A 27,067-nucleotide genomic window follows, 5' to 3' on the forward strand; every position below is an offset into this window, starting at 1 on the left:
TTCTTCCTTTTTAATCCTTGTTTAATTATTGTTAATCACTTTCATTTATTCGTCATGTTTTGCTTTGTTAGTATGATTAACAACCTTATTAGCTTGCTAAACTTGATCATGAGTGACTTGTTGAAAATCATATTTTACATATCATATATTTTAGTTTAAAGTTTTAGTCATAAAAACTTAAGGATCTTATGCATGCAAAACATATAAATAAGTGTAAAGGAAAACCGGTTCCTTACATTGGATATTTCGGTTTATGGGCACAAGTAAGGTCTCCTACCTTCACTTGTTCTTGAGCTATGATGAGTAATAGGATGATCCTCCAAAGACTTCAAGTGTAGAAGCCACTCTTCTTGATTGCACCCAAGATTATCCCTTATCTCTACTAAATAATATGTGCTAGATATTTGTTTAGTAGTTTACCTTAAAATTGATTACTAATACTCATATATTACACTAATAATATTAGTAATGTGATTGAACAATTTTAATCAAGATTTCTCAAGTTTTTAGAGAAAGATGAAGGAGTAGAGAGAAAGATGCATGTGAAAGTCTTAAACATGCATAAAGAGAATGAATTAGAGAACAAAAACAAAAGTACCCCTTGGAATTAGAAGGGTGTACCGGTTTTGGGGAGTCTAAGGACCAATATATGGTCCTTCCCTTTTCCTTTTGTTCTTATCAAAATGTGTAGGTATGCTAGCTAGTAAGACTAGGTATGATTACAAGTATTTTATCTCATAAAATAAATCAACCACAATCCACTACTACTACCTTCATTTCGGTCCATATGTATAAAATGGACTACCATTTTATTTTGTCAATTTGTCATTTGTCACACAATATGTCACATGTAGTATGATACATGTTATTAATTAATTTAATGCATATTTATCACATAAATATCATTTTATAAATTAATTAAATTACATATACAACAAATTTACTAGTGATACTTGATCACATAAATAAAATGGGTCATATAATTATAATTCACAACATCTTGTAATTATAATTAACCATTCATTCTCATCTTTATTGTTTCACAAACAATAAAAATTTTTAGTAATAAAGTATTTCAATTAATAAAATAAATCTTATTTAATCCCATTACAATAAAATATCAATATTCTCTCTCGCAAATTGAATTGTTCAATTTTAAGGAATTGATTAACTTGTATTGTCATACAATTAATCAACTTTACAGATAAGGGCATCATCCTTTAGGTGTGACCTTAAGGGATCAACTGACCACCACCGTCCCACGACAGTAACGTCAAAATCTAGCAAGCCAATCGTTACCGATTAATGTTGATCAGTTGACTATAAAAATGAATCATCCCTTACGTATTCTTAAAAATGAGATTTAAACATGTGATAATCATGATCGACAATTGTGATCGCATTATTGTCGGGGACACTCCAACAATCTCCCACTTGTCCTCGACAAGTGTGCGTCACCAATTCTCTTGTCCTATTACTATCTCCCACTCAATGCAAGGTGTCTTTTGGGTCATACTTGCAAGTGATCATATCGAGAGTGGTTTCCTCGATCTGGAGAATAACTGATTGACCAAAATTTATCTACCATAGATACCTTCCGAGTGTGGCCACACATTTCCAGTTCATTACTCCTCGAGTGGCCCTGAGATATTATTTTAACCCTGACAAGGGGGTGGACAATTTCTGTCGCACTATTCCCTTCGACTAGCCACAACCATCATAACCAAAAATATGCCCATTTGACCCCATTTACGAAGGTCGTAGTAACATAAATCAAAGTTAATCTGAAACCGTGCCACCTTAGGCGAACACTCTTTAGTTAAAAGAATCGACTCATTAGAATATTATAGTAGCTCTCGCCACGACCAGGCTTTATAAATTTGCCAGAACTCTATAAGCGGTCACTGCCCGACAGAGTGTTCCTAACAGTCTGCCTATGTGATCGACTAGTCATTTCATATGGCTCTATGGCACTTGAACTTGCCATCAATGGCATCACACTCTAGTCACTTCGAGACGTCACCTCATACAAGTGACTATGGGCAAATACCATGTTAATCCGGGTTCACTTTAACGGGGTTCAATATTGTCTCCACAACCCGTTTGGATGTAACAAAGTATAAAAGAGTTTTTAAAGTAAAAACACGAACGACAAATGTGATTATCACATATGAATAGTCAATACCTGATAACTACTTCATATTCTTATAATCCAACTTGATCATGTATGTAGTTGTTTATCTCAATCCAATTGAAATGACATGACTCATCATGTTTAGCCTATGAGAAGGCTTTGGTTAGTAGGTTTTATCAACTTCTTGTACCTTACTTAACCTCACTACATACTCGGTTTCCTTTGTAATGTATACATTTGCATTACAAAACTTTCTGAGTACGTGTCTAGATCCAATCTAGACATAAGCTCTCTAGTTATAGAATGGCTCCCACTGTTTTTACAGTGTGCGGGACCCATCCCTCTCGCACATCTCATGATTACAAGTGTACTCAATTTCCGTTGTGAGCATCTCTCATTGTTCTTTATTGCCTAGAACGATTCTAACAAATCCATTTCTTAAATAACATAGCCATAATGGTTCCTTAACCATCTTTAGGTGTTTTGAATACGGTTTTTATCTGAAACCTTATACAATCTCAACAATCATTAGTGTAAGCACTTACACCAATTTGTGAATTGCATAAAAAACACTTAACTTTACATCCTTAATGCTTCCTCAAGCACATAAGGATAATCTATATGGCTACTAGGTAACTATTACTTAAATTCGATTTGAAACAATTCATCATACTCAAAGTATATGAAGTGTTATACATCATTACTCATTTAATTGATCCGGCAGCGGAAGCAAATGGAATCAATAAAATATGTTCAACTCGATTAATCATGAATCTTATCAACATAAGACTTCTTATTTGGCGCTAATATCATGTGGATTTATCTCCATAAATCCAGATATTATAGATGTATTATATTTCTCCAAGTCTTAAATCATTCCCAATGATCAATATGTTATCCACATATTAGACTAATTAAAATTTCCGTAACTCCCACTAAAATTTATGTATAAACACAACTTCTCGACCTATCGAGAAAAGTTTTATAACATGATCAAAATGTTGACTCCAACTCATTGATGTCCTACTTAAGACCCTCTCTTAAGTTTCACATTATCTTAGGATTGCAAGAATCTATAAAACTCAAGACATGTATTGAATACATTCCTTCTAATTGAAGAAGTGGGTTTTAGATTCACTCAATATATATCTCATAATGAAACACAATCCCTAAGAAGATCCAAATAGACTTAAGCATTAGAACTAGTGCAAAACCCTTTGCCACCAATCAAGCTTTGATATCTAACAATTCACTTGGAATTTATTTCGGATTTTCATGGCTCTAAGCCTTGTATTGAGTTGTGACTTAAACACTCTCATGTAAGTCATATATTCATTACTTTCCAGAAGTAACTTGAATCAAACAATTTCTTTGTAAGTTGTAAGCTCTTTACTTTCTTAAAAGTAACATGAATTAATCATCTTCAACAAGTGATGAATTTAACCTCCTAGGTTTCGAAGAAACAACGTCATGTAGCCAAGAAAGTACAGTTTCTTGCGACATACAATTTTTTTACACAATTCTTTTGTGGCTCTTGAATATTTTCTCCCACTCTGTCTTCTAGAAATAAACTTGTATTCTAGAAAGACAGCTTCACGAGCCACAAACCCGTTGTACTCGTGATTATTGTAAGAAAAATGAGCATTTGTTTCTTGTGAAAAATTTACAAGCATGGTACCTTACCATTTCATATCTCATATGAATCGTTTAAATTTAGTGGAAAAATAACTGACAAAATGATAAAATCCCCAGAATAAGATCAAGTAACTCAAAGTAACTTGATTAAAGTTCAAACCATATATAATAGGGTTTGATTTCTTTATCCAACCACACATTATCCCATAATGCGTGCTAAGAGAGATTAACTTGTGATACTATATCACATTTCCTTTGGCTTATATCAAAGTCTTCTCTTTGATAATCCCATCACGACTAAATCGTGATTCCTGGAACTCTTTGAATTTCTTCAAAGATTTCTCCTTTTACCTTATTAAGTGAGCACATTAGTGTCAACTTAAATTGTTGGTAAAAGAAATTTATCAACCTATTCTGGATCAATGATTTACATCCTCGATCTCCTTTTCAACCAAAAGGCACGAGACATCTTGCTTCGAATACAAGATATGCATATACCATAAGATTAACAATCTAATGGTTCCAAGAGTACTCGATAATTATTCGCATTCATCATTCCAGAATTTAAGGTTTAATCTTGGGTTACCAATTTGAGTCTTGCATCATCTACATGATATATCATTCTAGTTTGGTTTAGAATATAATCACCTTGATAATGGGCTAGCCATACATCAAATCGTGGTGTATAGGGTCACAAAAGTGAAACCCCTTTTGTATCTTAACAAGTTTATATTCTTATTTAGAGTTTATGCACTTAATAGTCATAATTAAGGTACAACTATAAACCCAAAACTAGATTGAGTACACAATGACTCTATCTCTCGACATCATTTGACGCTAGTCGTCATATTCTATTCATCCTATGTATCGAATACAATGATGAAAACCACCACCGGTTTCTAATATTGACGAAGTAGTACTAGCAAAATTTACGTCAATCAAATAAACATTTATAGAAGAAAGTTTCATTAGATGTCCCACAACTAACTTGCTGATTCTTCAATAATTTGGGGTAGTTTCCTTTCTAGTGTCCAACACTTAAGACAATGGAAACTTTATCGGTCGGGATTGATAGGTTTAGTATCGTTATTTTCAATAACTTTACTTTTAACATTACCTTGTATCAATTCCATTCTAATTTTACTTCTTTGAACCTCGTCCTTTTCTTAACGGTTTAAGAGAATGCTCCCACTTATTTCAATGAGTCTTTGCTAAGAGAAGCAAAATTGAAATTCATGAAGACTACTCTTCAATTTATTCGTTTAGTCTTAAAACTTTTATTGAAGTGGTTGCGGTATTTTGGTCAATTACGATTTCTAACAAATCTAGTCACCAAAATGATTTAACGTTTCAAAGTACTTAACTCAATTAAGCACATGAGAAACAATTCATTGTAAGTAGATATGTTATTCGTAATCAAAAACCCTTTTGATCACGAATAACTTTTATCTATACTCTTCACAAGAGATCCTTGCAATGGATAATACGAGGTTTTTAAAAGAAAATTCAAATTTGTTATTAGTTACGATGTTTTAATGGAGATTTGAATTAAAATCGAAATGATATCGTAAATTTGAGGTAATGAAATAGAACAATATGATTAACGGAATAATGAAAACAAAACATTTATCGTTATAATAATACTTGTAAATAATTTAACAAGATATGAGCATTTATATAGTGACCTCTACCCAACTATTATAAATGATTCCAAGATCCAAATTCATATTAACTTGGGCACGCTTTGGCGATACAACCCTCATCAATATAACTCGGTGGATTAACTCTTTAATCGATTCTACTTTTAGAACTCTTGGTCGATAAAATTACATTAATATTTATCTTTAGCCCAAAACACATCCGGCTATGGTCGAGAATACTTTTGTTGAGTTCAACCCAAATTTCGAATAAATGTGTCCATGATCCAAATTCACATTAACTTGGGCACGCTTTGGCGATACAACCCTCATCAACATGAATTCGGTGGATAGACATTTATCACCCACTTCCCCTACGTAACAAGGTTTGTACCCCGGTTTGGTCGAGCGCACTCCCTCACGAAATAGGTTTTCATGGTTTCTAATTTTTGGTAAGGCTAAGTCTCAATTGTTTATTTAGCGAGAGGTCATGTCAATTTATTATCTATCACGTTTTAAGTGAACTAAAGCGGTGAACTACGATAATTGTAATTGACACGGTCGATAAACTCGATTTAAAATGCATGTTTAGTTATGGCGATTTAGCGATGCATGCAACATATAAATAAAATGCAAAGCATAAAAATAAAGTCCTAGTATGGCCTTTCTAAAATAGTAAATCTAATAAACTATTACAAATTTGGAAACCAACTCCTTTGGTCCCTTGAACTTCGGTCTTGGCACGCATCCCAAGGCAACACCGTCTTATCGGAACGCCTTTCTAGATGGCACCGTCTTCAAGTATCTCCGGAATAAATAAATTACAAAATGAATTACAAAATTTCCTATTATACATTTGTAATTAAAAAATAAATAACTATTAAATTACAAATTGGTGATACGAGTTCACAAAAATTACAACCTAATCGATATTCCCATTCATTTCGGGTAATATCGACTAAAAACTAAGGCCATACTAAGTAAAATTACATAATTCAAAATTATATAAACCAAAATTATGACAATCATAAATAAAATGCAGCATTTATAATATGTATGAACATGCTTAATTTTATGCCAAATCGCCTTTTAAAGAGCCAATATCGTATATTTCATCGGTTTTTATGGATTTGCGTGATTATAAACTTATTAAAATCACAAAGTGTCTCATAAATTCATATTTATTTTGAAGTTAATTACCCTAACCATCTTAGGACTCAAAACTTAATCTTCACTAATATTTTGACAATGACTCAACTTGATAACTTAATATTGTTCATTATTGGACCCAAAATACAATTTTAAACTATAAACTCCAAATTAAATTATAAAAATTTCAAATAATTTCAAAATTTGAAATTTAAACTCATGAACATTCTGGAAAAATACCATGACACTCATAATGTTCAAAACTTAGGTTAAAAATTTCGAAAATTTTTCGAGAAAAACATCGTTGCGATTTATCGGTTTTAACAAATATGACCATAAAAATATGAGAAAATTAATTTTATCAACTTTTCACTTTTAGATCGAAATGTGGGATACAATGCAACCTATGACGTTTTTCTTTAGTCATGAAATATGTTTTAACATTATATACTAAATTAAGTCACTATTTATTGAATTTTTACTCAAAAATTCATAAATCATGTAAAAGAAGTACAATACGTCTAAGATTTTTACACACACTGAGTAAAAATGCATGTGACAACATATAAAATTTCCATGACCAGATTCAAAATTTATCTCATATTAACCTAAATAACCCTTTAAATTCGATTTAAACATATAAAATCCATATTTTATGCAAACTAACTTATTATTTCATGAAATTTAATATGTGACCAGTAGATTATATATATGAAAACATATCAAAAAATCACTGAAAAATTCGAAGCTTAGCTATTTTTCGTCCAAAGATGACATTTTTCACATAAAAATCACATTTTAATGCCAATAATATATAAAATGAACAATAAAAATCCATAAATCGTCCCATATGACCTAAAATCCATTTAGGACCAGAAATTTTTAACATGCAAAATTATTTCATGATTTATCTTCATAAATCCTAAATTACAAGTTTTATATGTTAATTAAATTAACTCGGAAAAACTAACCCGATTTTGCATGCAACAACCGTGTTGCTCTGATACCACTTGTTGAAAATCATATTTTACATATCACATATTTTAGTTTAAAGTTTTAGTCATAAAAACTTAAGGATCTTATGCATGCAAAACATATAAATAAGTGTAAAAGAAAACCGGTTCCTTACATTGGATATTTCGGTTTATGGGCACAAGTAAGGTCTCCTACCTTCACTTGTTCTTGATTTATGATGAGTAATAGGATGATCCTCTAAAGACTTCAAGTGTAGAAGCCACTCCTCTTGACTGCACTCAAGATTATCCCTTATATCTACTAAATAATATGTGCTAGATATTTGTTTAGTAGTTTACCTTAAAATTGATTACTAATACTCATATATTACACTAATAATATTAGTAATGTGATTGAACAATTTGAATCAAGATTTCTCAAGTTTTTAGAGAAAGATGAAGGAGTAGAGAGAAAGATGCATGTGAAAGTCTTAAACATGCATAAAGAGAATGAATTAGAGAACAAAAACAAAAGTACCCCTTGGAATTAGAAGGGTGTACCGGTTTTGGGGAGTCTAAGGACCAATATATGGTCCTTCCCTTTTTCCTTTTGTTCTTATCAAAATGTGTAGGTATGCTAGCTAGTAAGACTAGGTATGATTACAAGTATTTTATCTCATAAAATAAATCAACCACAATCCACTACTACTACCTTCATTTCGGTCCATATGTATAAAATGGACTACCATTTTATTTTGTCAATTTGTCATTTGTCACACAATATGTCACATGTAGTATGATACATGTTATTAATTAATTTAATGCATATTTATCACATAAATATCATTTTATAAATTAATTAAATTACATACAACAAATTTACTAGTGATACTTGATCACATAAATAAAATGGGTCATAAAATTATAATTCACAACATCTTGTAATTATAATTAACCATTCATTCTCATCTTTATTGTTTCACAAACAATAAACAACTTTAGTAATAAAGTATTTCAATTAATAAAATAAATCTTATTTAATCCCATTACAATATGATATCAATATTCTCTCTCGCAAATTGAATTGTTCAATTTTAAGGAATTGATTAACTTGTATCGTCATACAATTAATCAACTTTACAGATAAGGGCATCATCCTTTAGGTGTGACCTTAAGGGATCAACTGACCACCACCGTCCCACGACATTAACGTCAAACTCTAGGAAGCCAATCGTTACCGATTAACGTTGATCAGTTGACTATAAAAATGAATCATCCCTTACGTATTCTTAAAAATGAGATTTAAACATGTGATCATCATGATCGACAATTGTGATCGCATTATTGTCGGGGACACTCCAACATGAGTAGTTCTTTAGCTAGGGTTAATGGGGAATTAGGGGAAATAAACATGGGGATTAATCTATGCTTAATCTAATATGTTTTCATAATTAATTTGCTTGCTTGTTGTGATTTCAACCTATGCACATGTTATGTTTGATGAAATGCGAGCCTATGAATCCTTGCGTTTTTTGATCCATCCCTTATCTCTTCAATGAGGCTTGTAAGATATAGACCAACTCGAGCCTCACTAGACCATGCATAGAGTTGAATATGAAGGATTAAGTCGACTTGTAGGTGTTGTACAGTCTAGACGACTCGGCTCCGGGACCCAAACCTTCTTAGGGATTGTAAGATATACACTAACTCGATCCCATCACAACAATAAGTGCTTGCATCTAGTTGAGAACATGTTTGTCTGATCTACTCCTATGAATCCCCTATGAACCCATGACACCCTAGTGCCTTTAATCAATTATTTAAAACTTGTGGACATGGCCCACCTGCGTATGCCCAGCCGATCTGTGGACAACGGCAGCGGTCTTTTTAAAAGCCACGCTCAGCGGCGTAAGAATGCTTTCGACCGGATCGTTTTAGATTGGTCAGTTTCGTCTCAGCAAGGGTCTCGAAACGATTAGAGATGTTCGGAGTCGCCACCAAGAATTTGTGGGATGCTTGGAACCCGTTCGGATCCACTTTATACCTCGGTAAAACGAAGCACAAAGCAGGGTTTGAAATAGGTACTAAAGATAAGGAATCGTCCCTCTTTAGCATCCTATCTCTAGAATGACTCTCGTATGCCCTGGATAAGGTCGTCCACTATCCAAAGTTTCTGAGTAAGAGGTGAAGGAACGTATTGGGAAGCCCTTTAATTAGACACCCAATCCCGGCCGCGGTAGCGGCCTCCACTGATCGATCTTGGTTGGTTGAATGCAAAAATTGATAAAATGGTTTAAATGCATGAATGCGCATCCAAAAGTTTAACCTAACATGTGAGCTTTCTACGTCGATTTGAATTAATCCAAGTATCAAGTATAAGATGTCGAGTTGGATTTATGGTTGATTTGCAAGAAAGACGAAAATTAAACATCCATTTACCGAGTTAGGTTTATGGTGCATAACGTGATCCATTTGTCTTAGTAAGGCATTTTGCAAATATGGTGTTTGAATAAGCAAATTCGTCATCTGACCCGTCCTGTATTCGGGTTAACCGAAGTCGGGGGTCGTCCTAGACGAATGCTGGAAGGGGAACAGACCCTGCATCAGGCAGCCATAAGAGGCGCGAGCCTATTGACGATGCAAAGGGGTCTCCCCTGGATTGAAAATAGAAAAATGAAAGGCCTGTTTTAGGCGCGAGTCTGTCAACGATGGAAGACGTGTTCTGGCCATTGAAAGAGTTTGTCAAATGTTTTGAATAACGGGTGTTTGAACCCGTTTTGGTTTGAAAAGGTCGTTTAGACCGCTTTTGTGTTGATTTGAAGAACGGGAATTGAATAATCATCATCGTTTTGACGATATTCGGTGTCGGGTTCAATTTTGTAAACTTGACATGAATAGTTTTGAAAAATAATTATGAACTAATTGTTTTAAGTTCATTTGAATATAATTAGTTAATATTCATCATCGTACTCGGGTTAAAATCTGACATGGTATGTGGAACCAAGGATGACTTTGTATTGGTGACTAATACATTTGTTTTGAAAATGTAAAGAAATGATGAAAGGCTTTAAAATACCCTCCAAAATGTAAATAAATGAAATAAAAGGTTTTAAAATACCTTTTATAATGTAATTAACCAAATATTATCACCGAAATATAGATTAAACCGTCATGGTATTAGGAACCAAGGGTGAAAAATGTTTTATGGTTAAAAACTTGTAAAAATGGTTTGAAAATACTTGAAATGGTAAAAACCGATTACAAATATGAAATGAAAATAAAGGAAATGAAGAGACCAAACACGGTTTGGATTTGAGGGTGAGGCAAGCTGCTTTAGGCGCAAGCCTGTGTGATACGTAAGTAGCCTATGCCTCAACCAAAAATCCGGTTTTGGCTCATTCTTCCCATGTTTTGGACCATGTTATGCATGATTTAGCATGTTATAGTCATGAAACATATGAAAACATGATAAAAGAAGATTTTTACACCCTCATACTTACATGTTAGGCTTATGGCGAGAAATCGACGTAAGTGTATCAACTCGTTTGGTCGGAAAACTCGGTTTAAAACCGTTTTGGTAAGTAAAAAGAGTGTTTTGTTAAGTTTAGTGATGGTGTAGTGGTCGAGATCGTCGGTCACGTGATTTAATGCACGATGACGGTACCAAATAATGTGTAAGGCTTGTGTTTACGATCGGTAGGTCGTAAACACATGTCGGATTGTGACTTAGGAAGTCGAGTCGAGAATTTTAAGGGAGAAAAGAGGGGGCGAACACTCGCGTAATTCTCAAATGGTGGCATTTGAGGGGTATTTATAGGAGAATGAGTGGTTGTGTGAGTTTTGAGCGACGTGGCCACCTGGGCTGCTCAAAGAGGCGCGAGCCATGTCGCACGTCTTCGAGGTGTCTTGTCACTATCACACGAATGCAATCATGATTTGTTCTATCCTAGGATTTGGATGAACATGTTTGGTACTTGACTATGTAAGATTCCGGGAAATCTTAACATAGAAGCATTTGAATGGTTTGTTTTTTGTGTTTGACTTGGTTTGACTCGTTGTTGGAGTCGGGATTTGAATTTTGAGTCGGTTTTTGGTCCTGTGTCGGTTTTGACTCTAGTTAGTGTCATTGCGACCCCTTCGTCATGCATTAAACACTCCAGGTACTTTTGAAAAGTTTTGAAATGTTTTATTTTCGAAATCGTTTTAAGTTTTCCGACGTAAAGTTGTACACAAACTGTCGATCAAACGCTGCGATTCCTAAGCATGTTGTAGTCCGATAATCATCGGGTGTTTATTGGAGTCTCAGCAGATACTGGGTATCTACAGAGCCCCCACTTTGACTGAGGCTTGGACAGGGCGAAAGTCAAAGTAGAGCCCCCCGGTCAATTGAAGATTACAACCTGGAGACCATAGCGACGTCGAGGTGGCTCGAAAGGATTCGGGCCAAGGACCTGCCGTCGGGAAGGGCGGCGCCAAGGCGACTCGAGGGTACGAGCCAAGGAACTGTCGTTGGGAACAGTTTAGAGTCTGTCGACTATCCGTGCGGGTCGTTTAAAGCCCGTTAGACTACGTACAAAGGCTCGCCATCCATAAGAAGGAGTCATAACTGAGGCATCTTCCGGATATGTCCTTGAATCGTATCTTGTTTGCATACAAAGGCTCGCCAGCTGTGTGGAGGAGTCGTACCCGAGGCATCTTCGGGATACGTCCTTGATTTGTATAATTGTTTGCGGACAAAGACTCGCCAGCTGCATTGAAAGTGCGTTTATAAGGCTCGCCGGCCACGCTGCGGATATGAAGGGGCTCGCCAGCCGTGTTGCGGATATGAAGGGGCTCGCCAGCCGCTTGCGGATATGAAGGGGCTCGCCAGCCGCGTTGCGGATATGAAGGGGCTCGCCAGCCGCTGGGCATATATGAAAGGGGCTCGCCAGCCGTGGGGCATATATGAAAGGGGCTCGCCAGCCGCGGTGCGTTGTAAGGCTCTCCAGCTATGATGCGTTGTATGGCTCGCCAGCCATAATGCGTCGTAAGGCTCGCCAGCCATATGCGATTGTAAGGCCCGCCAGCCCTGACGCGTTGTAAGGCCTGCCGGCCATATGCGATTGTAAGGTCCGCCGGCCATATGCGATTGTAAGGCCCGCCAGCCATATGCGATTGTAAGGCCCGCCAGCCATGATGCGTTGTAAGGCTCGCTAGCCATGTGCGATTGTAAGGCCCGCGCATTGTAAGGCTCGCTAGCCATGTGCGATTGTAAGGCCCGCCGGCCATAATGCATTGTGAGGCTCGCCAACCATGTGCGATTGTAAGGCCCGCCGGCCATAATGCGTTGTAAGGCTCGCCAGCCATGTGCGATTGTAAGGCCCGCCGCCCATAATGAAGGGTCGATTGAGCGACCGTGGAAATGGCCGCGTTGGATGGGCTTGCTTTGAAATAGCGGGCTTCACGAGGAAGCCCCCGACATCATGTTGGGGAATCTCGGTGTTTGTATTGAATGTTTGTGGGGATAGCGGGTTTGAATCCTGCTACCTGCTTGTTTTTGACAGATGGGGCTTTTGACGCCGCCGTGGAAATAGTGAATTTTGAATTCACTATTATTGTTTTTGAAGTGACGGTTTTAATTGTCGTCGTTTGACATTTGAAGAAATAGTTAATTTTGAAATTTCACTATTATTTTTTTGGAATGACGGTTTTAATTGCCGTCGTTTGAAATTTGAAGAAATAGTGAATTTTGAATTTCCCTATTATTGTTTTTGAAGTGACGGTTTTTGTTGCCGTCGTTGACATTTGAAGGAATAGTGGATTTTGAATTCTCACTATTTGTTGTTTTTGAAGTGAAATGACGGTTCTAATCGCCGTCGTTTGAAATTTGAAGAAATAGTGAATTTTGAAATTTCACTATTTTTTTTTGAAATGACGGTTTTAATTGCCGTCGCTCGAAATTTGAAAGAGTGAACTTTGAATTTCACTATTATTTTTTTGAAATGACGGTTTTAATTGTCGTCGCTTGAAATTTGAAGAAATAGTGAATTTTGAATTTTCACTATTATTTTTGAGATGACGGTTTTAATTGCCGTCGTTTGAATTTTTTTTTTAAATGACGGTTTTAAGTGCCTTCGCTCGAAATTTGAAGAAATAGTGAACTTTGAATTTCACTATTATTTTTTGAAATGACGGTTTTAATTTCCGTAGCTTGAAATTTGAAGAAATAGTGAATTTTGAATTTTCACTATTATTTTTTGAAATGGAATGGCGGTTTTAATCGCCTTTGTTGAAATTTGATAGTTTGTGTAGGGAAATTGGGCCAAAGCCCAAAATTTCGTTGATCAAAGTAAATGGAAGCCTCATTGAGGCGCGAGCCCTTTGGCGATGGAAGGGGCTTCCCTATTTTTGTAGAAAAGATGCGAGATCAGGCTGCTCGTCATTCATACTTCGTCTTCTCCAATTCTTCGACAAAACAAACCAAATCGCCATTGTTGGTCTTCTAGCTTGCTTGAGTTCGTGCCATTATCAATATGTCATCTCAAGGTATGTAATTCCTCTTGAACCCATTTGAATTTGTTGGTCTTTTTGTTGATTGAATTAGGGCGAAATTTTATACCCTCAAAAAATCGAATTAGACGTTTTTGATTGAGCCAATTTCGAGTGAAATTGATGATTGCATTAGGTTAGAAACCTGTTTAGGAGTATAGGGGTGCTTCTAGTTTGCATTTTGGTCCCCGTTCCCTCTCCCTATGCTCGAAAAACGTAAATAAGGTGAGGAAACCGTCTCATTTCACAATGTCAAGTTTATTTGCTTGAGTTGTGTGCCCCACTAGGTTGTATTTTAGTTGGGGAAGACCGTGTTTGCCATTTTGGACCTTCGTCGGGTATTGTGGGCAAAAATTGGAATTTTGCCTTTTGCGACGGTCTTATGTCTGACAAAATAAGCGTCTGTTTGAGCTCAAATTGAGTAAGTTTGCCTTGAATTGGACCTTATTGGTAATTTAGGTCGCTTTGAGACATGGTAAAATCACGTTGCCTCGTTGTGGGCGTATTTTGAAATTTTGACCTGTTTGTGCTCAAATTGGCGCAAAATTGCCTTTTTGGAGCCGAAGAAAATCCCCCATTGCATTGAGAATATGTTTTGGGTTGTTGGCGGACCTTGTGTGGGTCTTGAGGTGCCGTTTTTGTTGTTGTTGTTGTTGTTTTGACTCGTCTTTTGCTTGAAAAGAAGGGCGAGTTGTTTTTTGTGCGTTTTTTGTAAATTATTTTGTTTGGTTGGGTTTGGGCGGGATTGCCCTTGTTTTGCTTTGCAGGTTTTTTTTTGGATTTGCCCATTTTATGCCGTCGTAATGCCGAAATTTCGGCTGACGTTCTTGTTTTGTTTTGGTTGTAGGGGAGTGTCCAGGACCTACGGGGTCTGTTGTTGAGGCCTTGGAGGAGGAGGTTGATCCTGGAGGAGTAGAGACGACTGGGGAGGCTGCTAGAGCCGAGATGGTGGTAGAGGATGGCTGATGATTGGGGGTTAAGACGGGTGCACTGTTCTACGTTGCCGTCTTCGATCGTTGTTGAATTTCGATGATTAGGGTTCAACATCGGGGTAGCGTCCGGTGGCATGGCTCTTGGCCTCCTTATCATCCAAAGTCTGCCAGACAATGTATTCATTTTTGTCGTGGAGTAGGAGCGAGGTGTTACCGTTATGGTAACCACTTCTGCTTCCGTTGTTACTCCCTTGTTTCCCGTGTTGCTCCTTTTCTTTTCCGATTGGGAGGACAGGGAGTGCTTAGTTCGGTAGGTGGCAGATAGCCCCCAGTTCGTTGTTTTAGGCCAGTGTCTGTATGATAGATGTCTGTACTAGCTCCTGTTTGTATGGTCAATCTTTTGTATCAAATGTGTGTCGATGTATTTTGCGTGAGGCGGTTTGTATATATGTGTTTTTGGATTGTGGTTTATTTGTGATTTTTGGCTTTTTTTGTGTGTTGTGTTTCGGAGAAGCGCTGTCGGCTGTCCGTTCCCTTCTGTGTCGCACTAGTTCATGCATCGTTAGTGTAGAAAACAGGCAACAGGTAGCATATACGCATAAACGTGAACACGTAAAAAGCATTTGATTGAAAACAAAATTAACCACGATGACTCGAAGTTAAAATTGAAATTTGAAATGATATTTTGAAAATTCCGTGACAAGTCATCACTTTTGGACTTCTCAAAAATAAATGATTTGAAAATTTAACAATTAACTCGTGTCTTGAATTAAATTGTATCGAAATTGTTGAAATTGATTTGTGACTCGAAAAAATTCAAACTCGAACCGTCAAAGGTGAATTTAAAGTAAATTTTTGCGAGTGTATTTGGTTTTTGATTTTTGTGAGATCAAGACTCGGATTTGTAAGAGCTTGAAATTTTGAAGAAAATTGACGTCGTGTTATCAATTTTTGATTTTTGTGAAAAAAAAGCGAAAAATTTTTGGAATTTCGACTGACATGGAAACGATCCGTCGCGGATCAGGACGGCTAGCCCTTCCCCCTTACAAAAAGAGAAAAAAACCCGTATGTTTAAAGCTGCGTCATGGAAACCGTGTCTGATTTCGTAAAACGCTAAAATAAGGAAATGTGAGTGCGAGAAAAAACAAAACATCCTGGATAGGCCCGAAGAGGCGCGAGCATTCTGGCGGGAGGTTTGAGGTGTCAGGAAGAAACACAACTTGAAAGGGACAATTCAAGGTGGGAATCCTGAGGAACAACCCAAAGAGGCGCGAGCCAATTGGCGATAGTAGCCAGCTCTCCCCTTTTTCGGAAAAAAATGCGCTGATTGTTTTATATAAATAGGGATGTTTGTGCTTCATTGTTTCATCATCCGAAACGCGAAAAACATCTCTACAAAAATCTTTCTTCTTCTTCCAAAAAATTATTCATGGATGCTTTTGAAAATGTGTTGCGACAATGGTGTCGGGATTTGTCGCCTCCCGAGAAGTATCAACTCATTTGCATGGGAGTTGGTCAATTGTTGGTGCTTCGTCAAGTCAAGGTGCAATCCTCATTTCTTGAAGCATGCTCTCGGTTTTGGGATTCGAAACATCATGTTTTCGTTTTCCCGAAAGGTGAAATTTGTCCTTTTGCCGAAGAAGTAGCTGCCATCAGTGGGTGGCCGGGTTGTGTTCCGGTGCTTCCTCCGATTCGGTTGTGTTATAAGGAGAAATTCCGTTCGATGTTGGGTTTGTCAACAAGTCAAGTCAACTTTCTCCTTGCTCCTCATGTTGTGGATATGTTGGCTCTTATCAACATTTTCTCAAACCGATTGGATGCCAATGTTTCGGAGGTGGGTAGGAGAAGGGCTCTTGCCTTTTGCCTTGTCCATGCATACCTCTTTGTTGATGCTTTGAAGAAGGAGGGGCTAAAATGCTATGGTAGCATGACCCTTGTACATGTGGTTGAGAAAATGGAGCATGGTAGAGATCCATCATGGTTGGTGCTTGGCGAGATCATCCAAGCTTTGGACAAGAAGGGCTCTTGTGGAGAAGCTCCCTCGTTTGGATCTCCAAGGATCCTCCAAGTGTGGCTATTGGAGAGGCTAAGGTATGTAGAGCCTCCGGCTGATACTTCTTCTTACTCCTTCCGTCACCTTACTATGAGGAAGAAGTTGTACTCAGATAGCTTCGCATCCACCGAGGCCTATTGGGCCGCAAGATTGGCGGAGGAGGGTGGTCCTCACATCCGTTGGGTGGTGCCATGGTGGCACTTGAGGTCCTTCACGGGGTTGCCCGCTTCGGGTGCTAGTTCTCGCTCTTTGATGGTGGTGGGCTTGAAGGTTGCTTCCTTCATCTATCCCGAAAGGCTCATGAGGCAAATGGGGCGTCAACAAAAGGTGCCCGCTTAAGATACCCTTGTCCAAGAGAACGTTTTTCGAAACTCCGAGCTTGTGGAGGTCTTCGAAAGATGGTGGGCCACTCGTCCGCTTTGGGAGGTACCAAACTCCGTTGCCACGACATGGGTGACTCCCCCTTATGTCAAGTGGTCAAGAGCTTAAACCTTGGAGGAAAGATCAAAATCTCGTAAGGACGAGGTTGTCGACTTGAAGTATAGGGAGGTTGGCAAGGCCAACCGTGCCATCTTTGAGGACTATGTTGATGGAGTTAGCCCGGATGTGATGAGGCCACCAAAGAGGAGAAGCTCGGGTCCCAAAGATGTAGTGGGCCGTGTATGGGCTCGTTTTGGACCGAGCATGGGGTCTTGCAAGAGACCGGAAGCCGTCGCCGTTGTAGATCCTTTGAGGATCCGTTCCGAAGTGGAAGTCCATGCTAGGCGGGACAACAAGAAGAACAAGGGGAAGATGTACCCCGAGGGAAAAGGCAAGGGTAGAATGGAAGAATGAAGACCTCCATTACCCCCTTTATTATTATGTTGTATTAGTGTTGTGAGTTTTTATTATGTTGTACTAGCTATGTTTTGTGTGTTTTGTGCTAGTTTTATTATGTGAGGTATCTTAGTCGACACTTTAGCTTGTTGAGCTTCATTTGTTGTTGAATTTGTAATCCTTCTCATTATTAATTAAATAAGAGGATTGCTCGTGTCAAAATTGTGAACGCTTGTTTCTTCCATCCATTTGTAAAGGCAATTCGACTTGAATTATCCTGAACATTTGCACTTGGGAAATAAGATCTTTGTAGGAAGGGAGAAAGGCTTCTTTCTTTGTATTTTTGCGGGAAAGGGCATGTTTTTCCCTTTTTTTTTTGAAAGGTTGATATGGGTGTTGTTTTGTACGTGGGTAATCATAAGGGAATGTTTTTTTTGATGGGGATGTTTTTTTTTGATTATGGGGATGGTTATATCCTTCTTGTGTAAGAAATGACTGCCTACGTATCCACCTGAAGAGGTGAAATCAAACCATGATCGTAGTTCGAAATTTTTTGTGAATTTATTTGGGTTTTGTGGTTGCATCCCTCTCGTATAAGAAAGGACTGCCTACGTATCCACCTGAAGAGGTGAAATCAAACCATGCTCGTAGTTCAGAGGGGGGATTTTTTGTTTGTTTGAGTGCAAATGGATGTTGCCTTTGACAGGTCAAAGGGCATTCGAAACGGGCAAGGTGCCGCAACTTAGACTCGATAAAACATGCAATTTCAAATTAGAACGCGTTTGAGGAACTTGACTTGAAAGGGTTAAGTGGGTCGCTAGTTGTAAAACTAGGGCGAGGTTGCTGGTCGCTACGATTCAAGGGTAGTATTTCTTGAGTTGGTCTAGGTTGGTCGGGTTTGTAAAATCTTCCTCGTCTAGGTCACTCAGTCTCACTGCGCCCCCCGAAAGTATTTTCTTGACCAGGTATGGCCCGGCCCATTTGGGTTTGAATTTCCCCCTCGGATCGACGGGTAGTGGTGCTCGAACCGACTTTAGGACCAAGTCGCCTTCCTTGATGTTCCTGGGTTTAACCTTCTTGTTGAATGCCCGCTGTATACGTCGTTGGTATAGCTGGACGTTGTGCAAGGCGTTGAGTCGCCGCTCGTCTAGAATTGTGAGTTGTTCGTACCTTCGACGGGTCCATTCCGCCTCAGGAACTTGACTTTCCAGTAGGATGCGCAGGGATGGGACCTCTAACTCTACCAGTTGAACCGCCTCCATACCATATGCTAGGTAGAAGGGCGTGGCACCTGTCGGCTTTCGAATGGAGGTTCGGTATCCCCAGAGTGCGAATGGGAGTTTGCTCGGCCAATCGCGGTAATTGTCTTGCATTTTCTTGATAATGGTGACGAGAGTTTTGTTTGCTACCTCCACCGCTCCGTTGGTTTGAGGACGGTAGGGGGATTACCGATGTCGTTTGATCTTGTATTTGTCCAGCAAGGCCTGTGTTTCCGTCCGGAAGTGAGATCCTTGATCGCTGATGATTTCATGGGGTACCCCATATCGGCAGATGATGTTGTCCTGGATGAACTTGGCCACTTGTTTGGCTGTCAAGACTACATATGACTGTGCTTCCACTCATTCGGTGAAGTAGTCGATGGCGACGAGGACGAAGCAATGCCCTTTGGTGCCTATCGGGTTGACTTTCCCGATGATGTCGATGCCCCAAGTCGAGAAAGGCCAGGGTGATGTCATGGTGTATAAAAGGGACGGTGGTATGTGTTGTATGTTGGCGAAGATTTGGCAATTGTGGTAATGTTTGACGTAGTTGCGGCAATCGGCGACTGCCCTTCCCTTGATAACCTTGAGGGGTTCAAACTTGAGGTCAAACTCGGATAGCATGAGTGTCCATCTAGACAGCCTTCGGTTTAGTACGGCTTTTTCGAAGATGTACTTGACCGGGTCCATCTTGGAGTATATGTGGACCGTGTAACTGAGCATGTAGTGCCGCAGCTTCTTTGTTGACCATACTAGGGCAAGGCATGTCTTTTCCAGTTGGGTGTACCTTGTCTCATACTCAATGAACTTTTTGATGATGTAGTAGATGGCTCGTTCTTCACCGTCGACTGTTTGTGCTAGCATTTCTCCCATGGCTGTGTCAGTGACAGTCAGGTATAGGGATAAGGGAATTCCTTGTTGAGGTGGCATGAGGACAAGAGGTTTGGATAGGATTTCCTTTATCCTGTCGAAGGCCTTTTGACAGTCGTCTTCCCAATCGGTGTGATCGGAGGCGCGAAGCTTCTTGAAGATTGGTTCACAAATCATAATAAGCTTGGCTATGAAGCGGCTGATGTATTGAACCTGACCGAGAAATCCCCGAATCTCCTTCTCGTTCTTAGGCCGAGGCATTTGTTGAAGGGCCTTGATTTTGGTTGGATCAATTTCAATGCCTCTCTTGCTGACGACATGTCCCAGGAGTTTTCCGGAGGTGACCCCGTATGCACATTTCTAAGGATTTAGTCTCATGTTGTATTTCCGCAGACGGGGGAAGAATTTCCGGAGGGCGTTGATGTGGCCGTCCCGTTCTCCTGATTTGACAATCATGTCATCGACATATACCTCTACCTCCTTGTGCATCATATCATGTAGGAGAGTGGTAGCGGTTCTTTGATAGGTTGCTCTGACGTTGATGAGGCCGAAGGGCATGACGGTGTAGCAATATGTACCCCACTGTGTAGTGAATGCAGTTTTGTGCATGTCTTCCTCAGCCATTTTGATCTGGTTGTACCTAGCATACCCGTCCATGAATGATAGGAGAGCATGCTCGGTGGTATTGTCCACCAGGATGTCAATATGTGGCAAAGGGAAGTCGTCCTTTGGACTTGCTTTGTTCAGATCCCTGAAGTCGACGCAAACCCGAATTCTTCCGTCTTTCTTTGGTACAGGAATGATGTTGGCCACCCAGTCAAAGTACTCAGACACTTTGATGAAACCGGCCTTGAACTGTTTATCCACTTCTTCTTTGATTTTCAAGGCCCATTTAGGGTGCATTCGGCGCAACTTTTGCTTTACGGGTTTAGCTCCGGGCTTAATGGGTATCATGTGCTCTGCGATTTCCCTGTCGATCCCAGGCATATCTCTGTAGGACCAGGCGAATACGTCCTTGTATTCGTGTAGGAGGTCAATGAACTGTTGTCTTTCCGAGGGGTTAAAGGTTGTCCCTATCCTAAGTTCTTGAGGTGTGTTGTCGGTTCCTACGTTAATAGATTCGGTCTCCTCAATGATGGGGGTCCTGGTTTCCCTTTTGTCAAGTTCTTTGGCTAGGTGAGGTGGGTAGTCACTCAAGTCAAATTCGCCATAGTCATTCAGAATTGCATTGCAGTTAAATTGAGACGAGTCATAAGCAAACTTAGCGTTCATTAAGTTGACTCGAGCGAAAAGCTCGAAGAGGACATACATCTCATGGTCAGTCAGAGGCGACACAGCAGAGGAGGTGGCCCCTAGAACAGGCTCCAGGTTATCACCTTCCGTGGGAGGGGGAATAACCCTAGTTGACTCAGCCTCTGAAGCAGCCACAAGTTTATGATAAAACAACGAGAAGGGGACCTTGACTGGGACATCAGGCAGGAGCGCTAGGAGCTATGACAGACTCTGACTCTGACTCCGATTCAGACTCAGATTCTTCTTCACTTCCCTCCTTGAACACAGGGCCTTCTCCAGTTGTAATCTTGAGAATGCGGCCTTGGCGATCGGTCCATTTGACAGTTTTTCTCCAACCCTGTGTAGCTTTCTCTAGGTCAGTATCAGAGATTAAGGCGGTGGGGTCAAACTGGTTGTCCTTCAGAGCAATGTTGATGATGTCCTCATAGTCGAGGTGCTTGATGTTGGCTTCTCCGAAGAGGAGAGTAACAACTTGTCCGTCGAGACACAGGGACGACTCGGACTCGGTTGATGCAGCTTTGGTGTTGTCGGGGGATGAAGTAGCAGTCTTGGAAGACTTCTACACCCGGGTGCCTGACCTTGGCCACAGAGTCATAAATCGGCTCAAGAAAGCCGTGATAGAGCTTGGACTCTCCCTCGGGGACAAAGTATCCATTGAGGTTCAAATGATAGGGACGGAGGGTAACTCCGTGCTTCTTGCGCTTCCGAATTAGGAGGTTCATCTCCTGGATATCTTCATCGGTAGGTTCATAGCCCAACCCTAAGGGGATGTCGGGGACCTTAGCCTGTTTCAAGGGAGGTAAGGTGCTCTTCAGCGGATTGAGGCGTAGACCCGGGAAATAACCCTGGCGCATCAGAATTCGGTTGACCGTGATGTTGGCAAATGGGTCACAATCAAAGGGTGTTGATTCATCGGATATGGCGTTCATGGCTTGGAATCCCCACATCTCATTTTCGTCCTCCTCAATGGCTTGGGAGGCTATTCCCTTTTTCATGATGGCTTTGATCGGGGAAGCGGGAATTGTGATTGTCTTCCCATTGAAAGGGACTCTGATTTTCTGATGAAGGGTTGAAGTAACCGCTTTGACGGCGTGAATCCAGGGACGTCCCAGAAGCATGTTAAAGGAGGCGTCGATGTCGACTACCTGAAAACTGGGTTTCCTTTCCAGTGGTCCGGTTGCGACGGTTAGAGTGATAAGCCCTACGACCTTACGACGACTGCCGTCATAAGCGCGTACTCCTTGATTGGTTGGGACCAAATCAACTTCCTTGATACCCAGTTTATGAGCTGTTTTGAGGGGAATGACATTAACCGCGGATCCGTCATCCACAAGAACCATAGGCACATTCTTTTTAAGGCACTGCACGGTGATGTATAGGGCCAGGTTATGGTTGGCTCCGAAGGGAGGGATATCCTCATCAGAGAAGATGACCGGGTTGTTCAGGTCGGGGACATCATTTGTCATGTGTGCTACCACTTCTTCAGGAGAGGAGGTGGAGGGAACAGTCAGTTTTCCCAAGACTTGTAGTAGAGCTTGCCGATGCTCGAAGGATGTAGCAATCAGTTGCCAAATTGAAATTTCGGCTTTTGCTTTCTGCAGTTGTCTGAGGATCGAATTCTCGGGAGCCTTGGTTGAGTGTCCATGTAGGGGACAACCTGGTCATTCGTTGTTGGAACGACTGTTGAATTGTTCGGGTTTAGATAGGGGCGTCCGGACCGGGTAAGATGACCGATCTCTTTTGCCTGTTTCTCTTTTCTTGGGACTATATATATGTCCTCAGCATCATCTCTCCAGATACCATTGACTTCGGGATCTCGAGGGTACTTTGGAGGGGTATTCCTCGGTGGGTAGTTTTTGTGAGGGAAATTTTTGTGAGGTTGATTATTGTGAGGGTAATTATTGTGGGGGTGATTATTGTGGGGTGCGTGCCAGAATGGTCGCGGGAGCAATCCTTCCTGGTGAGGGTAGTTTTGGGTGTTTGGGGGACCCTCCCTCGGGCGTGGTGTTGGAGGATTGAAAATCAATCGGCGGTAAGCATCGTCCAGTCGAGTAATTCTTTCGGAGAGTCTGGCTATAGCCTCCTCAACTTGTTGGAACATGACAAGCATGGTAGCGGCGCTGAACACAAATACCCCGTCCGAGGCATCCTTCTCCAGGGCATTCACCTCGTTATCAATTGGTAAGATGAGGTGTGAGCAGTCCAAGGTCGGCTCATCATTGGAGATACCATGGATTCCCAGAGGGTTTGTCTTGTTGTTCGGTTTCGTTGGTGGAGGCAAAGGCAATTTCCCCTTCTCGATCATGTCCTGAATGAGGTGTTTGAGCTTGAAACAGGTTTCCGTGTCATGACCTTTCCGTTGGTGGTATTGACAGTAGGCATTAGGGTTCCAGAAGCGGGATTTCTTAGCATCAAACGGATCCGGGGTGGGTCCGATTGGTTGTAATTTCCCTTGGTCCATAAGCCTTTTTAGGGCGCTTGCATAAGTTGACCCTATATTGGTGAACACTCTTTGAGGGCGTTCGGCTCTCTTTGCGGTTGGCTCGAGGAGGTTGACCTCGTCAATTTTGTTTGTCTGACCATAAGGGTGAGATCTGGTTGATGTAGATCCCTGGTAGCCTCTATCGGTGGTTTTGGCCAGGACACCCTTTCGGAGGTCGTCTTCAATGCGGGTTCCGAGGATTTGCAGATCCTGGAATATCTTGATGTTTTGGTATCTCAGTAAGTTGGCATATACCGGGCGGAGATTGTTGACAAATTTTTCCACCAAAGTTGACAGACTCGGCTTGCTGACCAACTTAGTGCTTACTCTCCTCCAACGGTTAAGAATTCGGTGAATCCTTCCTTATCATTTTGAGTTAGGACCTTAAGAGTACGGGTATTGGCTTGGATTTCGACATTGTCGGCATATTGCTTAGGAAATTCAACTGCAACCTCATCCCAGGTAGTAAGGTTCTTCGGGTCAAGGGAGTAGTACCATTGGCGAGGGATCGGTTACAAGGATGATGGAAAGATCCGGGTGAAGAGTTCCTGTTTGACCCCTTTTATGGCCATGTAATCCTTGAAGGCTCGGATGTGGTTGAGTGGGTCCTCCACTCCTTTGAATTTGGGCACATTAGTCAAGGTAAAGTTGTCGGGTAGTTGATCCCCAACAGGTTCAAATCTTCGGTTATTCCCAAGGTGGATGTTGTTACCCCGGGCTAGGAGTTGTTCTTCCAGGAGCTTGAGCCTTTTCTCAGTTTCAGTCAAGGGCGGAGGGTTGTGTTTTCCAATTTCCTTGTTTTCCAGGGTGTCGATACGGATCTCGACACGGTCCAGGGTGACCTTAAGAGCAGTGAGCAGGCTGGCTAGCTGGGCAGTTGTTACATCTCTGTTGTCATTCTCGTTGATGGATGAAGTTGAAGATGGGGCCATGGTTCTGAGGCAGAAAAACGGCTCACATTACAACTCAATCCGACACGGTTCGAAGACTGAACGCAGACAACACAAAAGACGGAACAAAGATTGGACTCATCAAGACGAGGGTGACCGTGAGTGGTACCTCGGTGCTGTCTCTATTTATGATGTGACGGGGTTGAGCGAACTTCGACTCGTGTCCAACGTAGCGGCGTGACGTCGCTGGATATGTCTCGTGGTGAGACGACTCATAAGTAAAGACCCGTAAGTACGTTTACTTCGACTCGATAGACACGATTTGATACGGTCGTTTCTGTACCAAAAATAAATACCTAGATTACTACTAACAGAAGTCAGCGGTAAGTAGGGTCGATCTCCACAGGGAGGCGGTTTACTATCTACTTGTATATTCCATCTGTCTAATGTCACAATTGGGGGTTTGAAATGTTTTGACTAGACTAAAGAGATTAAAGCAAGAGGGAAAAGAATGCGAGAAATTAACAGTAAGAGAAGGGAAATATGCTAGGAGTCGGTCTACCGTGGCAGCTACACTATCGGGTCTACTGAGACGATTAAACTATTGATAAGAAGAGCTATGGTCGTCACCTTTCGGTCCTTAAACCGCCCTAGAGTCTCCTAACTTAGCTTTCGCCCTAATTAGGTATCACCTATTGTAATTAAGCAAGCCTTCCCTTCCAATCTTTCGATCCAGGTCGGGGTTAACTAGATAAATTGGTCTCCTGCATGCATACATTCAACCTGATAACAATTAAATTGCCTAATACAATTCTTATCGCAAGACTAATCTATTCAAGTCAATTATAACACATTGCTACCACGGCTTCCCTAATCCTAACATACTACGGAATTTAGCTAGACATGAAAATAAGGGAAACAAGAATAAAAGAAATAAGAGCAATAAACATTAAATTAAAGAGAGAGAAGGGAGGAAAGAATTACTAAATTAAAAGATCCTAAATGAAGAACAAAAGTGGTAGTAACAATGATAGAGCAAAAGTAACCTCGACGATTAAAGGTGTGCCGATGAAAAGGGAGAGAGTGAGCGAGTTTAAATGACGTCCTAACCTTCCTATTTATAGGAAAATAGGATTTATTAACCTAATTGACGGAATTAAACCTAAAAAACCCAGCCCACCAGCGAAACCACTCGATCGAGTGGAATAAAACCACTCGATCGAGCAAAAATCGAGCTCAAAACTGGTCGATCGAAGGGAAAAGTTACTCGATCGACTAATTATTAAATCCTAAACCACTCGATCGACTAGAAAAGCACTCGATCGAGTGGAAACTAACTTCAGCAGCTCATTAATTCACGTTAGTTGACTTTGACTTGTCCTTTTAGCTCCCGAAACACCTTCACGCATCCCAAGACAGCTATAATTCCCGCTCCAAATTATCTCTTCCTCCAAATGCATGCAAAACGGACGGTAAACGGCTTGATTTCACTACTTTATGGTCCATTCCTGCAATTAAGACAAAATACACCAAAGTAGCATATTCGGGGCATTTCGTAGCATAAAACCACGATAAAAGCATAGAAGTACGTGCATAAAATAAGCTAAAAAGACTATATAAAATGCACGTATCAAATCTCACCAAACCAAACCTTTACTCGTCCCCGAGTAAACTAAAATGCAACTAATGGAACGGAAAAGATAACTCAGAGCTAGCTACAAATGCCCACTTAAGCCAATTTAATGCAAGTAAACTAACACTTATAGCAAACAGTCAAATGCAAACGAGTTATAAGATGTTTATAAACAAAGCTGAACCGTCGACCTTGCAAGACCTTTAATATTGGACTCTCACGGGTCACTCTTCTCTCATGAAGCAAAGGGTGAACATATATATGTAAGAGAGAAAGAAAAATAGTCGCTCACCTAGACTACGACCTACATAAACATGCATGCAACTAATATGATAGAAAATTCTAACTACCGTACACACATTCCAACCAAACAAGGTCCTGTCACAGCCGAGGGCTTACAAAAATGTGGTAAAGTGAGGCAATGGGTAAGAAAAGGCAAAACATTTATGGGAATGTGGAGGTATAGGTGATCAAGCTAGTACCTAAACAAAACCATATGAAACATATCCATTTCCAACTCAATTATGAATTTAACACGATGCCCTTCAATTGGCATAAAATCTCACCAACCCGAACTAGAAACACTCCTCAAATGATATAAAATAGAACATAGGAGCAGAAACCGTCAACAAACAACATACTTATCTTTTCTTTTTCTATTTCATCACGTCTATTTCGGTTTCCTTCTCTTGGCGCCAGAATTTGATACGGTCGTTTCTGTACCAGAAATAAATACCTAGATTACTACTAACAGAAGTCAGCGGTAAGTAGGGTCGATCTCCACAGGGAGGCGGTTTACTATC

The sequence above is a fragment of the Silene latifolia genome, chromosome 10 (assembly GCF_048544455.1).
Source record: "Silene latifolia isolate original U9 population chromosome 10, ASM4854445v1, whole genome shotgun sequence".
NCBI classification, from domain to species: domain Eukaryota; kingdom Viridiplantae; phylum Streptophyta; class Magnoliopsida; order Caryophyllales; family Caryophyllaceae; genus Silene; species Silene latifolia.